Source organism: Herpailurus yagouaroundi, unplaced genomic scaffold (genome assembly GCF_014898765.1).
Source record: "Herpailurus yagouaroundi ecotype Mexico unplaced genomic scaffold, PumYag 530, whole genome shotgun sequence".
NCBI lineage: Eukaryota > Metazoa > Chordata > Mammalia > Carnivora > Felidae > Herpailurus > Herpailurus yagouaroundi.
In genome coordinates, this window is record NW_024412747.1 from 2,730,692 (window position 1) to 2,744,891 (window position 14,200).

Consider the following 14,200-nt stretch of genomic DNA (forward strand, 5'->3'; position numbering starts at 1 on the left):
CCCGCCACAGGGCTTGCACAGCTGGAGACCGCAGGTGACGGGAGTTCCAAGCACCAGATGTAAAGCAAGACGGACACAAATCCCCACGGGCCAAGTCTCAGGCAGGCACCTGCCAGGGATGAGAGGTCACTGTGGCCCCTCCAGGTCCTACTGCAAGCAACAAGGGAGGGAGATGGGCTGGAGATAGGGAGCCCCGTCCGGGTCCAGGTGAGAAGTGACGAGGAGCAGACCTAGGGCCCGGGCACTAAAGGTCCCGTTACAGCCACAAGAGATGGGGAACCCGTGGAGGATCTTCACCGGGATGATGCAGGCCACGAAAGGCCTGGGTGACCACAGACGGACAACCAGACCAGAGCTCCTGGTTGCAAACAACACAGAGGTCAATGGGGCCGGCGTGCCGATGGGTGCTCACGGACTGACAGGGAGAATGGTACACCTGGCCCGGAAGGAACCCAAGCAAGCTGCGGGCCGAAACGAGGCCCGCAGCCAAGAGCCACACGGGAGCAGTTAGGGCACCCCAGCACCAACATCCGACTGGGCTCTACGCTGTCCCCCGTCTCCTCACATCACTCGCTTCAGGCCCCGAGGCGCAGGCCAGAGCCTGCCTGGTTGTGTGGAGGTCAGGTCAATGCCCTGGGTGTGGGAACTACTTTCCTAAATGAGCAGTGCACATACTTGTATTTGTATCTGGAAGGAAGACGCACTGACGGAGGAAGGACTGTTGGTGTGTGTGTACGTGTGTGCACGCAGGGTGGGGCTTGGGGACAGAAATCTGTTTTTGACCTTTCTGGGTGTTTCTCAGGCGAGAAAGCACCACCTTTGGCCCTAAACGAACCCTCGACTCTGGGTACGCAGATCTATTCCCGCTCCTGTTCCGTGTGCTCTCTGGGTATTCTCCCCGCCTGCTGTCCCGTTCCCCACCAACCTGCCTCAATCCTACCTCTGGGGGCTCACCACAGCCCCAGGCTACTAACGAAGTGCAAAAAACAGAAGTAGTGAAAAACACATGAAAAGTGCCTCTTGTATAATTCTTTAAGAGCTTCCTGGGTGTGTAGGACAGTAACTCGTCTATTAACGATGGGGCATTGCTTTTGCTTCTGTACAAATAAAGGTCTGTGGTATTTATAAACCCAGTCTGGAGGCCCATTTGGCACTTACCTTATACTATTAATTAGCCCCTTCTGTGTAGATGTGCTTTAATTTTTAATGTTTATTTTTGATAGAGACACAGACTGTGACCAGGGGAGGGGCAGAGAGAGAGGGAGTCACAGAATCCGAAACAGGCTCCAGGCCCTGAGTTGTCAGCACACAGCCTGACACGGGGCTTGAACTCATGGACCACGAGATCATGACCTGAGCCAAAGTCGGATGCTTAACCGACTGAGCCATTCAGGCCCCCTGTGTATATGTGCTTTAACCAAGACTGAAAACATTATAGGAGCAGGAATTCTCTCGCACGCTGTGTCCGTATGTTTGTCTTCAACCTCTACAGAGCCTAGTAAGTGCTCAATAAATATGTAATTGATGAGCCAAAAGAAGAAAAAAAATAGAAATGAGACAGCTTCCCTCGCTAATGTTGGGACCACATATTGTTGCATCGACCCTAAAGAAACAGAGTGTTGTTTGGGAGGCCCTACTGGTTTGTCTTAAGTCGAATGTGGCAGCTAATTTTCCTGGAGGCAATAAGGGGATGAGTCTACAAGAACAAAGTGGCCGGAGCCAAGCGTCTGAACTTGCTTATTCACTGAGCCACGGACCCAGAAGTCACGCCAGTGAGCCGGAAGGGAGAGAGCTGAACCGCAGACAACAGGCCATTAGGCAATCGGCCAGACACCAAAAGAGAAGCTTCTGGACCCTGAAAGGAAGCACCGTCATGCAGCAATGAGTTAGCAGCCCCCAGGAGAGCCTTCTGTCGGCTTAGGAGGGGCGGTGGCAGACATAAGCCATGGGGACGGTCCCCTTTGGACAGACCAGGCAGGACAGAGAATGGGTTCTGGGGGAAGGGGACACTATGGGGTCTGGATGGATGGGATGGAAGGGGTGACCAAGAGGTCAGTGCGGCAGGGAGGGAAGAGGTGGGGCAGGGCCACGTGAGGAACTATCTTCTGTCCTCAGGGGCCGGGATAACTTCAGAGGGACACCAAAGAGCCCCCACACACAAAAAGAGAAGAATCAGTGGCTGACTCAAAAACCCCAAGAATTCCAGGTACACGACGCCTTTCTTGCTGTGGCTTCTGTTCACCCAGCAACTGCCTACTCACATTCTAGATCGATCGGGGAAACTCCTTGAAAGCCCAGGCGTGTGCAGGAGACGCGCAGTGCAGAATGTCAGGATGAGGGAAAGAAATTCATTCTCCTCAACCTCATCTATTTCCTTCTCTGCTTTTCCGTTTTCCTTTTCCTCATTTCATATCCTCTCCCTGCCCCTGGTTTTTTTCAGAAAGCGTTCCTTGAAAAAGCTCCACGCGTGATCCCAATGGGGACCCAAGAGAAATGGGAACTACCCCATTTCTCACCTAAGCTGGTAGCGAGGGCGGGTGGGAGGCCCGGGGAGGAAAGTATGGATGTGCAGCTACCCTAACCCCAGGAACTGAGGCTGAGACGGGGCAGAAGCGGATTGCACTTGAGCTTAGGGGCTGGGCTCTGAGGCCAGCTCTGCTTCTAATTGGCTGCTTCACCTGGGGAAAGTTACCAAAAAAAAAAAAAAAAAATCCTCTCTGCCTCAGTTTCCATACTTGTAAAACAGAAAAAATAAGAGCACTTACTTTATAGTATTTTGGGAAGAATTAAATAAATACTCAGAATAGTGAGTGGCACTAAATACTCACCTCTTCTTTCTTTCACTGCTCCCCCCAATAAATACCTAAATATGTTTCAAAACACAATGTTTATCAGAACAAAAGATCCTATGGATCCACCACAGGGGATGTGAAACAGAGTAGGAGTATTAACTTATCACTTGTCCTTACACGTTATGCCCCTGTCCTTGGATTCATCCCGTAACCGATGGCACAGGGCTGGAGAGGAAGCCATTGAGGCTGACCGGCCATCTGTGGTTCTGGAATGTGGAGAGAACGCCAATGTCTGTGGACCAGCTGGGCTGAGTTAACCTAAATACGGTCTTTATATTGGTATTGCATATTCTCAGTTCTTTGTTCCTTAACACCCACACTATTTTCTCACTTATCAGATGGGTAACGGGACTCAGAGTCCATGCAGGCAAGGAACCCTGGTGGCCGTTGGATCCCTTCTGCATCACGTGTCGTGCGGCACAGGGTATGTGACTCAAGGGCGGCGATGTGCAGGAGGGAGAGGCTATCTCGGGCCCTGCTGACTAGTGAGCAGGGTCCGTTCCGGGTCTCCTGGACTTCTCCTATGGTCAAGGTTACACCACTCACCCCTCTTCTGTGTTCAGAGCTCTTACGCCACAAGTGACTTTCCCTTCCAAATAGTCTCCATTTTCAAGGTCTCAAATGCCATTTTCATGCATGAATAATTAAATTTTTACCATTCCTATGGGAAATGAAGAGGGAGCCAAAGAGACCATCAGAGCTGATCTTGATTTTTATCTGAAGTACAAAAATTTTAATGCGTGCATCTTAAGAAAGAAAATGGAAAAGGAAATTCACTTGGAAACTCATGACCCAATCTATTTTTCTAAAATACAAATGTGCATCAACAAAACCAGAGCAACACCAATGCCAATGGGCCTGGGGGCATCTGCTAGCCAAGATACCACCGAATGTAAGGCTGCGTTTCTCCAGGTCTCCAGCCCAAGTGATGATCACTGACATCACTGCTAACAGATGTACATGGAGTACATACTTGGTTAAAAAAAATAAATTCCCAGAAGGAATAAGATCGAGTCATATTTATATATAGATATATATATATATATATATATATATATATATATAATTTATATATGTATAATTTACATATAAATTATATATGTAAATTATATATATGTAAATCTTATATATATAAATTTATATATATATATATCAATTTACATATATACATATACAAATTATATATTTTTTCTTTTTTTTTTTTTTTTTCAATTAAATCCAAGTTAGGGGCACCTGGGTGGCTCCATCAGTTAAGTGTCCAACTTCGGCTCAGGTCATGATCTTGCAGTTCGTGAGTTCGAACCCCACATCGGGCTCTGTGCTGATGGCTCAGAGCCTGGAGCCTGCTTTGGATTCCGCGTCTCCCTCTCCCTCTGCCCCTCTGTCACTCACGCTCTGTCAATCTCTCTCTCTCCCTCTCTTTCTCTCTCTGTCTCTCTCAAAACTAAGATAAACATTAAAAAAAATCCAAGTTAGTTAACATATAGTGTAATAACGGTTTCAGGAGAATTTAGTGATTCATCACTTATATATAACACTCAGTGCTCATCCTAACAAGTGACCTCCTTAATGCCCATCATCCACTTGTATTTTACCTAAAACCCATATCCTACCTGCCGACAAAAATGAAAGTTGCTTTGATTGTATTATGAAAGATACTTTCCTTTTGTCTCATCTTTTCAATCTCTTAGAGTAGAGGGTGGTGTCACCAGGATCCCTGAGAAAGAGAAACAGGTTTTAAGTAGAAATCGTGAATATACCACAGACCCAGAGGCCAGACTTACCAAAACAAAATTCTTTCTTATTTAACCTGATTTAAGTAACAGAAGAGATCTCAACAGTCACCCCATAAAAGAAAATCAGTTCTGTCATCTGGGGTTCACTTCCTTATTAAAAATTCACAGTCAGTGATCATCACCAAGAGAAACCCACCACAGCTAGAAATGTTCAAGAACCCAGCGGACCAGGAAGTGGAGACCTTGCCCGTGCCCGCCACCCAGCTCAAGGTGGTACAGACCAACCATGTGGAAGCCCAGGACTGTCTGAACGCGTCCAACACAAGCAAGAGAGGTAAGAACGACTCGCCCCACCGACAAGCTCTACATGTGTCCCCAGGAAGCTACATGATGCAGAACACGTGCTCATCGATGGGGAGCAGACAGCCGAGGAAGCCAAGGGCTTTTTCGAGAGGAAGACAGGCTTCCTCACCAACCAAATGGAGAAACCCCAGCGAGTTCTGCAGGAGAAGCATGCCGTGAAGCAGGCTGTCACGGAGATGATGAGCCAAAAGACCCTGCAGCTCCCAGCCCTGGGGACAGCTCCTGCCACTGCCAAGGCCTGAGAGCTTGGTTCAGAAATGGGGCAGAGGGACCCTGCTGCTGGGGACCTGGGATCTTGTGGGTGTGGTTTCCTGGGGTCCCAAGGGGTCTTGTGTTCAATGCTAATAAGCGTGCCGCCTGAGCAGAAGGAAAATGAATTCATACGTAAGAATGAAGAACCCAACAAGAGAGAGTTCTGGATTCCTTCACGCAAATAGCTCAATCTCTTCCCCTTTTAACTCAAGGCTTTAAATCTCTGCACTCTTTTTCAGGGTTTAGCGCTGATGGAAAAGGTCAGTCTGGCAGCTCTAAAGAATTCCACTCTCTATTTATTTTTCTACCTAAGGGACATAGTTTGGATCCTTGACTGCACTGGAATACTTGAATCATACCATTTGGAATAAGAGCCATCCAGAAGTTGAGAAAGAAAAGAAAACATATATTCAAGCTAAAATCAATCCAATTTTAAGAGAGGGCCATTAGTCTATCCCAATTTTAGTAAGGTTTTGAACAAACAGGCTAGACAAAAATAGACTAAAATCACAAGTATGACTGGACAGCTTTCACTTGGGGCTCTCCTCCCACAGCCGATGGTGGGACAGGCCTCCATTCCAGCTCCTTGGGGGTGGAGGACTCCTAATTAGATACTTGTTAGGAGAAAGGCTTTCTGGAACACACCCCCACAGATTGAAAGGGGGCACGAGCTGTTGCCCTCTAGCGTCTAGGTCACAGAAGACATGTTCCAAACTTGACAGAGAGCTCACTCAGTACTCTTCTGGAATGTGCATCTCTAGTCCAAGTAATTTTATAGTTACTTAATTTTATAGTTAAGGATCTCCATATTTTCTTTTCTGAAGCAGGTTCCCGATGATACAGTAACCAGCCTAAGAGTCAATACTACTCCCAAATACCATTACCACGGTTAGAATAATAAAACACCAATGTATATTCCGTTTGCCAAGAAGCAAAGCTGCTCAGGGAAATGAGAACTGAGAACTATGTAGTCCCAAGACTTTAAGTTTTAAATCTTGTTATCTTCCACAAGGTGCTGTAAAGAAACTACTCTCATAGGAACCGTGAACTAGAAGTGTTAATTTCTGGTTTACAAAAAAAAAAAAAAAACAAAAAAAAAAAAATCACATAGGGAGGAAGCAGGATTATCTTGAGTACAATGGCAAAAGAGGGAGAAGAGAGTTGCACGTGACTTAATCCCTAACAAAACAAGTCCAAGGAGAGATTTCCCAGACTGGTAGTCAAACAGCGAAGGGCACTCTTTCTCCCGTGGAAAGTATTTGAAATAGGGCATTGTTTAATGTCATAAACTCAAAGGCATGTCCCTTCTGTTGAAGGAAGAGACTGTCAAATCCAGTTTTTATTCCCCCTTCCCATAAATCCAACACTGTGAAGGTCAATGGAAACACAAAACAATTTTCAGGATCGCAGGGGGCCGTGACCTTTACCATCTTCCTGTGACCGTGTAGAAGTCCAACTTGTCACAATAATTTATTTGAAGGTGCAGACTTCTGCATGAAAAAAGGGAAACCAGTAGAACAATTCAAGGGAAACTCAGTTTTCTCGGGGCTCATGCTGTCCCTCCTGTGTGCAATGTCCAGAGTTCAAGGTCAACCATAAGTCTACCTTCCCGTATCACCAGCTGATAGCCTTATCACTTGCTGATTCCTCTTGCCTGAGCCAAGTTGAGCCACGCAATGAGTAGTTCATAACAAGCCTATTGTATGCCAACTCATTCTCTGGTTGATCTCCTTTGCCTGGAACCTCTCCGCAGCCACGAGCACTGTTTGGCGGTGGCTGGTTAATGCTTCCCAAAGCCTCGCAGAAGCAAAGCAAATCCCCCTTGCAGATGGAACACTGTTAGTCCTTGATCTCCAGATACCAGGCTAAGGGGGAGGCACTACGGCGTGCCTCGGGGGCATTTGTTTCCCTTTAGTGAGAAGGAGATGTCAGTGGTACCTGCGGTCAGCTAAAGTTATGAAAAATAACCCTTTTTTATTTTGTGTGGCACTTTTTGGCTACAGAGTGATTTCAGACAAGGGCCCAGTAAAATGTTACGCTTTTCCGACACGCAGAAGGTGGCCGTCCTGTAACGTCTGGATCAGCTTTGTTGGAAGAGCGCTGCACGGTCCCACGGAGGCAGCCGCGGAGGAAGTATGCGGTACATACTTGGGAGTATTTATAGGATTCCATTTGAAGACCAAATTCTAGAAATATGCAGTGCCCAACTCTGGCTTACGTAATCCAAGTCTCGTAGCTGAAGCCAAGGCTTCCCTTTGCAAAGGCAAACTGATTAGATTTATAAATTTTATTTCAGATACCCTTGCCACACCCTGTGCCCTTTGTTGTCTTTAAAGTTTAAAATTTATCACGAGGTTCTGGAGGTTGGAAGTCTAAACTGGGTTGGCCAGGCTGTATTCTTTCTTAAAATTCTGAGCACCCATCTGTTGGGTGGCGTCCTTCCTCCAGCTTCAAAGCCAGTGGCGTAGCATCTCCCCCGCTTCCTGCCTCCCCCTTCTCAGAACCCTGTAATAATGTTGGACCCACCCAAATAATCCAGGATAATCTTCCCATCGTGAGATCCCTAATTGAATCACACCTGCTACATCCCTGTGGCCTGTACTGGAACATTCACAGGTTCCACAGATTAGGGCAGGATATTGGCAGGGCGTGCGATTTTCCTATTTAGCACACCAACCTTATAAACTTATCTCTGCAAACCACCTGATTAAGAGCAATCTTCTGGGGGCACCTGGGTGGCTCAGTGGGTTAAGCACCTGACTCTTGATTTCGGCTCAGGTCATGATGTCACAGTTCGTGAGATTGAGCCCCGAGTTGGGCTCTGTGCTGACAGCATGGACAGCATTCTCTTTCTTTTCTTCCTCTCAATAAGTTATTTTTTTTAAAAAAGAGTCATCTTCTGAAGTGCCAGGGATTAATTAAAAATTCATTATAGGGGCACCTTAGTGGATCAGTTGGTTAAGCATCCAACTTCAGCTCAGGTCATGATCTCACAGCTCGTGGGTTCAAGCCCTGCATCGGGCTCTGTGCTGACAGCTCAGAGCCTGGAGCCTGCTTCGGATTCTGTGTCTCCCCCTCTCTCTGCTCCTCCTTCATTCATGCTCTGTCTCTCTCTCTCAAAAATAAGTAAAAGTTAAAAAAAATGCTTTTAATTCATTATATAGTCTTACCAACTTAAGTTTTATGTTTGTATTATGCATTTCACTATCACATGGGATACACTGGGAATAGTAAAGGCATTTGAATTATTTTTCTAGACTGTAGCCTATTTATCTTCCCCTATTTCTGAAACTAATATGTAATATTCAGTTGCCAAAGCTAGTGTGGATTTTGTTGTGTCCTTTGAGAGATTTTGGTGATAAAATGTGAGGTCATAGATAAACCTGACATGATACATTGTAGTTTTAATTCATGCTCAGGAGCTCAGCTCTTAAAAATCACGTGGCTTTAGGTTCCTTCTTAGTGATTCGCTACCTTTTAGTGACAAATGTAAACTGCGCTGAACAAAAAATGATTTCCAACAATAAAAGCATTCAAGAGAAAAGAGATGGTTATTCTAACAACCACTTTCTTCTCTGGAAATGCACATAAAAATCTGATGGGTAGGAAGAAAGGATTCTGCTTATTCTGAGACATGCCTGCCAAAATGTTAGCTTTCTTCATTTACACCTAAGAAACACCAGTCTGAGATCAGTGATGGAATAAAGCCACTCCATATCAGGAACAGGCTAATATGGAGGCAGAAGAAAAGGATGGACTGAGCAGATGCCTCCTGAGGTCTGAAATACTTCAAAGGGAGCACTCAGCAGTGAAAAGGTCGAGAAAGTAGACGGTGACTCTCTACGAGTTTAACCCGAGAATGAGGGATTCAGTTTCGTGCAACCATACGGGTTTGGCCGCTATTAACGAGCTAAAGCGTTTTTCCCATTAGAGTAAAAACTCAGTCAAGAAAGGGTTATTTTGGCTTCATAAATAATGCAAACACTTAACTGAAATCCAATACAATGCTGTGTCTCAGAAGACTCACCTGCCACCTCTTTCGCACGTAACGTGTCCTTCACACGACAGTTTCATCTAAACACATCAAGTACTACGGGGAAAATACCACCTACCACAGGAACAAAGCTAGAAAGAATTAACCTGATGGGTAGAAAAGTGACTTCACCCCTTCAGTATTTTCTGCAACATAAAACCAACGCAGACTCATTTGTGAGTTCCCAGTTTTATTCTTTGACGAAGTAACAGGTCCCAAAATCACGGAATGATACTAGCTGAGAAAAGTCAGGGACAACATCTACACCCCTGGTTTTGTTCTTGTTTCTGTTTGGTCTCATACGGCACAGGTGTTTGCGATGACAGGTCACGAAAAGCATTTATGTCCTATTGCCCAGCACCTAGCAGATGCGTCATATATGTTTGCACGTGTGTTCAACAGGATCCACTCTTGCAAGGAAAGTACGAGAAGGAAAGGAGAGAGCTTGCTTCCCATCTCTCCTGACCAGCCATCGAGACTTATTATGAGTCGTGGTCACAAAGAGTGCGGTGGTGGCCAGGAGGACCTCGCTAACCGTCCACATCTTGACCAAACCCCAAAGGCCGCCAACCCATGAATGTACGTATGCCAGGTATGTATCCCAGGCACATCTCTGTAGGTAACTAGTCCCAAGCGATCTGGGATTGGGAGGAGTAAATTCAGGGAGCATCACATCTAGTTACATCAATTTCCAGCATTCTCTGAAAGACAGAAATAGCAAATGTGGCCATCATTGCACTTCTAGATGTGAAGGTGTCACTGGACACAGTTCTCCCCTGGTGTCAGCAGATGCCAAATGGATGGCACATACCAGTGACTTAAAGCAGCATTCACAGAGGAATAAGGGCAGGGAATACTGTCTCTTTAAAGTGGTCCAGCGTGTTTTCTCTATTCTAAATAATGCGAAGAATTTCCTTTTTTGTAATTGTTCTTTAATGTTTATTTTTGAGAGAGAGAGTGTGTGAGTAGGGGAGGGGCAGAGAGAGAGAGAGGGGCAGGCAGAATCCGAAGCAGGCTTCAGGCTCCAAGCTGTCAGCACAGAGCCGACGTGGGGCTGGAACTCATGAACCGTGAGATCATGACCTGAGCCGAAGTCGGTCACTCAACCTACGGAGCCACCCAGGCGCCCCGAGAAGAATCTCTGAGATGAAAACCACAGAGAGCTGAATGGAGATCTCAAATTTTTATTAAGGCTCATTTCAGAAACACGTCCAAGCCCCACGGTGGTAGGAGGAATATGAGAAGAGAAACCGAAGATGGCCAGCCGGACCCAGAGAGGGACATCAATTCTGTCAACATCTCAAATCGGAGAATGTGGTGAGATCCGGCCGGTTTCACCCCTGTACGCAAAAAATGTGTGAACCCCATTTTCTGCTTCTTGACATCTCTGTGGGCCGAAGGGGGAAAAAAACGTGTCCTGGTGCATCTGGTATTAGGAATAAATCTACATCCACACACGGTACTTGAAGCATGAGTCATTACTCACTGCAGTCCTCACACTTTGCATCTCTGTTTAGACAAAAACATTTACATTTTTTATCCTGACTTTGCTAGACTATAAAACCGGATGATTCATCACAGGTAGGTAATCATGTTAGCAACGTTTAAAAAAAAAAAAAAAAAAAGGTGAGGAAGGAGGGAGAGGAGGGGAAGAGTAGGAAGGACAGAAGCCAAAAAAGCAGTGTATCTTTTTTAAATTTTTTTTTCAACGTTTTTTATTTATTTTTGGGACAGAGAGAGACAGAGCATGAACGGGGGAGGGGCAGAGAGAGAGGGAGACACAGAATCGGAAACAGGCTCCAGGCTCTGAGCCATCAGCCCAGAGCCTGACGCGGGGCTGGAACTCACGCGAGATCACGCGAGATATCGCGAGATCATGACCTGAGCCGAAGTCGGACGCTTAACCGACTGCGCCACCCAGGCGCCCCAAAAGCAGTGTATCTTAAGCCTAGGACTGCGCCTGAAGCAAAACAGTAAGCAAAAGGGTACGCTCTCCTACAAATACACCCCGTAAAAGCCAAGCCCAGTGAATGAAGCTAAGTGAGTACATTCTTCTCTCGGCCCAGGTGCTAGTTCAGGTGCTACTGGAAAGCAACAGCAACCGGCTGGCAATTCATAAGTTGTTCCTACAACAGTCCCTCCTGCAGGGAAATTAAAGCTTTAACGTGGAAGTCCCCCCCCCCCCCGGGTTGGGCCGGGGCAAGTTGAGAAGTTTTCTCATGGCCAGTGGCCGTGCAGATGCACTGCGCCCTCTGGAAAGAGAAGAACTCACGCCACAGCACGCCTAGCACTGCCATCTGAGAGGTGCAGGTACACGTCCACACACAATACAGGCGATCCATGGTCCTCCAGGCTGAGTGTCAACTCGTCCACTGTCATCAGCTCTATCCAAGTGAAAAGCATCATGTCTACGGCTTTCAGCCAACGAGGGTCCACTGCGGCGAGAGAACGGAGGCCCTGTATCTTGACACACTCAAACCACAGCAATGCCCGTGACCTGTCCTCCCGAGGCCCCAGCATTCCCAGCCTCACAGAGCCAAGCGACGTGTCCCGACCAGAGCTCCTGGCCACCCCCTGCCGCCTGCCATCCTCAATACCGAGGACACTGTAGGATGGCCAATGAGCAAGCCCCGGCTGAAACTGAGGTCGGCTCCCCACCTTTCCCACCGAGGGAGCCTTAGTAAGGTAAAGGTGACAGAGGGGAAGGAGGAAAGGATGAATCCAGAACACAGAAGAGTTAAAAAAAAAAAAAAAAAAAGACTTGGTCGCTAAGATGGGAAGTGTTATGGACTAAACTGTGTCCTCCACAAAAATGTATACATTGAAGCCCTAACTACCAGCATTGTGACCGTATTTGGACACAAAATCTATGATGAGGTAATTAAGGTAAAATGAGGCCATTAGGGTGGCCCTAATCCAATCTGACTGGTGTCCTTATAAGAAGAGAAAATTAGGCCGCAGACACACACACGGAGGAAAGACCGTGTGAAGAGGCCGTGAGAAGTCAGCCCTCTACAAGCAGAGCAGAGATACTGCTGGGGAAGCCAGACGGCCCAACACCTTGATCTTGGCCTTCCAGTCTCCAGAATCATGGGACACTTGTTTAGGCCCCTCAGCCTGTGGTCCTTTGTTATGGCCACCCTGGCAGACTACCACGGAAAGAAACAGAGCATGCCTTCAAGTGTCTGAGGGGCCTTACGTTCTTCCTGCCCCTGTCTACACAGCAGCCTGCCCCCTGATGTTCTCTCCCCTCAAGTCCCCAGGAGCCCATCAGCCTCATACTGCCTCCACCTGGAATCAAGTAACAGAGCATTTCACTCCAAACACTCCTGGCTCGTGATGTCAGAAAAGCAATCTGCTTAAACACACACACACACACACACACACACACACACACACACACACACACACACACAATTATACCATTTCCAAAGTACAGCTATTGTACACCCTGTGGCTTCCTTCTGCCCCCTCCAGCCCCCAGGAAGAGCAGAGAGGATATTAACGTTTATTGAGCAAGTTAAGAATTTTATCTTCTGGGCGCCTGGGCAAAGTCTGACTTCAGCCAGGTCACGATCTCGCAGTCCGTGAGTTCGAGCCCCGCGTCAGGCTCTGGGCTGATGGCTCAGAGCCTGGAGCCTGTTTCCGATTCTGTGTCTCCCTCTCTCTCTGCCCCTCCCCCGTTCATGCTCTGTCTCTCTCTGTCCCAAAAATAAATAAACGTTGAAAAAAAAATTAAAAAAAAAAATTTTATCTTCTGAGGAAGATTTTACTTGATGCAAAAGGAAAGGGACTCAGAGAGATGAAAGTCACTTTTCCAACAGTGGAAGCAGGAATTGAACCCAGATATTTCTGGTCGCAAAGCCCTTGTCTTTTCCACCATGTGAGAGTTTCCTTCCCGCAGCTGAGATGGCCGAATGTTTTATAAAATAGTTACATGAGGAGGAGGTGGAAATGCCACTGTAAACAGTATTCAAATATCCCTAGAGCTCACTATTACACTGCTATAGGGGCACCTGGGTGGCTTACACGGTTGGGCATCTAACTCTTGGTTTTGGCTCAGGTCATGATCTTGCGGTTCATGGGTTCAAGCCCCGCATCGGGCTCTGCACTGGAAGTGTGGAGCCTGCTTGGGATTCTCAGTCTCTCTCTCTCTCTCTCTCTCTCTCTCCCCCCCCTTCCCCATGTGCATGCACACTTTCTCAAAAATAAACTTTTTAAAAAAATGGTATGATTTAGATGTTCTCTACTAGAAGAGCTTGTAGAGAAACTAAAATTTCACTTCAAATTTTACAAATCATGCTCAAAATGACGATAGCACCCTTGAATAGTTTTGACTGAAAGATAACTCAGGGAAATACCTACTTTTAAAATACAGAGTAATAAAAAGGCCACATCAACCCCGAGCTCTCCTGTCACTATTCAGCATTTGGGGGCTACAGCTCCGACGACAAGGTTATTCCGGGCTCTCAGAGGTCAGGGTCCGTGAGCAAGTCAGCCCCGGCCTCCTGCGTGGGTGCAGCAGGTGAAGCCAGCACTTAATTTCACCTTATCATGAACCCCAGATCGGCTCTTAATTTAATTTTCTTTCATCCCGGAAGTGCCTGATGAAAAGCAAAACACTAGTCCCTAAGCACTAAAACTGGAAAGAGTGACCAAAAATGGCGAGACCAGCTCCCAGGATGTGGACTGACGGAAGCAGGGCATCAACCACGACTCCCCTCCCCACTCCACCGGCAGCAAGGAGGTTCCAAAAAGAGGGTCGTGAGCCACTCCCTCCCCCGCTTGCCCATTTGCTCCCAACATGCTTGCTCTGCCCATGAATAAAAGCAATCACCACCTTAACGTTCGCGAATAGCTATATATACCTCGTCACCTTGCTGCCCGTAAGAATTATGCACATCATTATGTTGGGCTTTCTTGTAAGTGCCATTCAATTTCCACGATGCCCTCAGCCCTCGGGT

The 14,200-nt window shown here is 46.9% G+C and overlaps 1 protein-coding gene and 1 pseudogene across 13 annotated transcripts in view; one reads left to right on the forward strand and one right to left on the reverse strand.

The window, feature by feature from the left end:
• Positions 1-14,200, reverse strand: part of RYR2 (ryanodine receptor 2) — a 768,472-nt gene that overhangs the window by 722,629 nt on the left and 31,643 nt on the right. The window lies entirely within an intron of this gene.
• LOC121023258 (prefoldin subunit 5-like) lies at positions 2,975-8,016 on the forward strand (annotated as a pseudogene).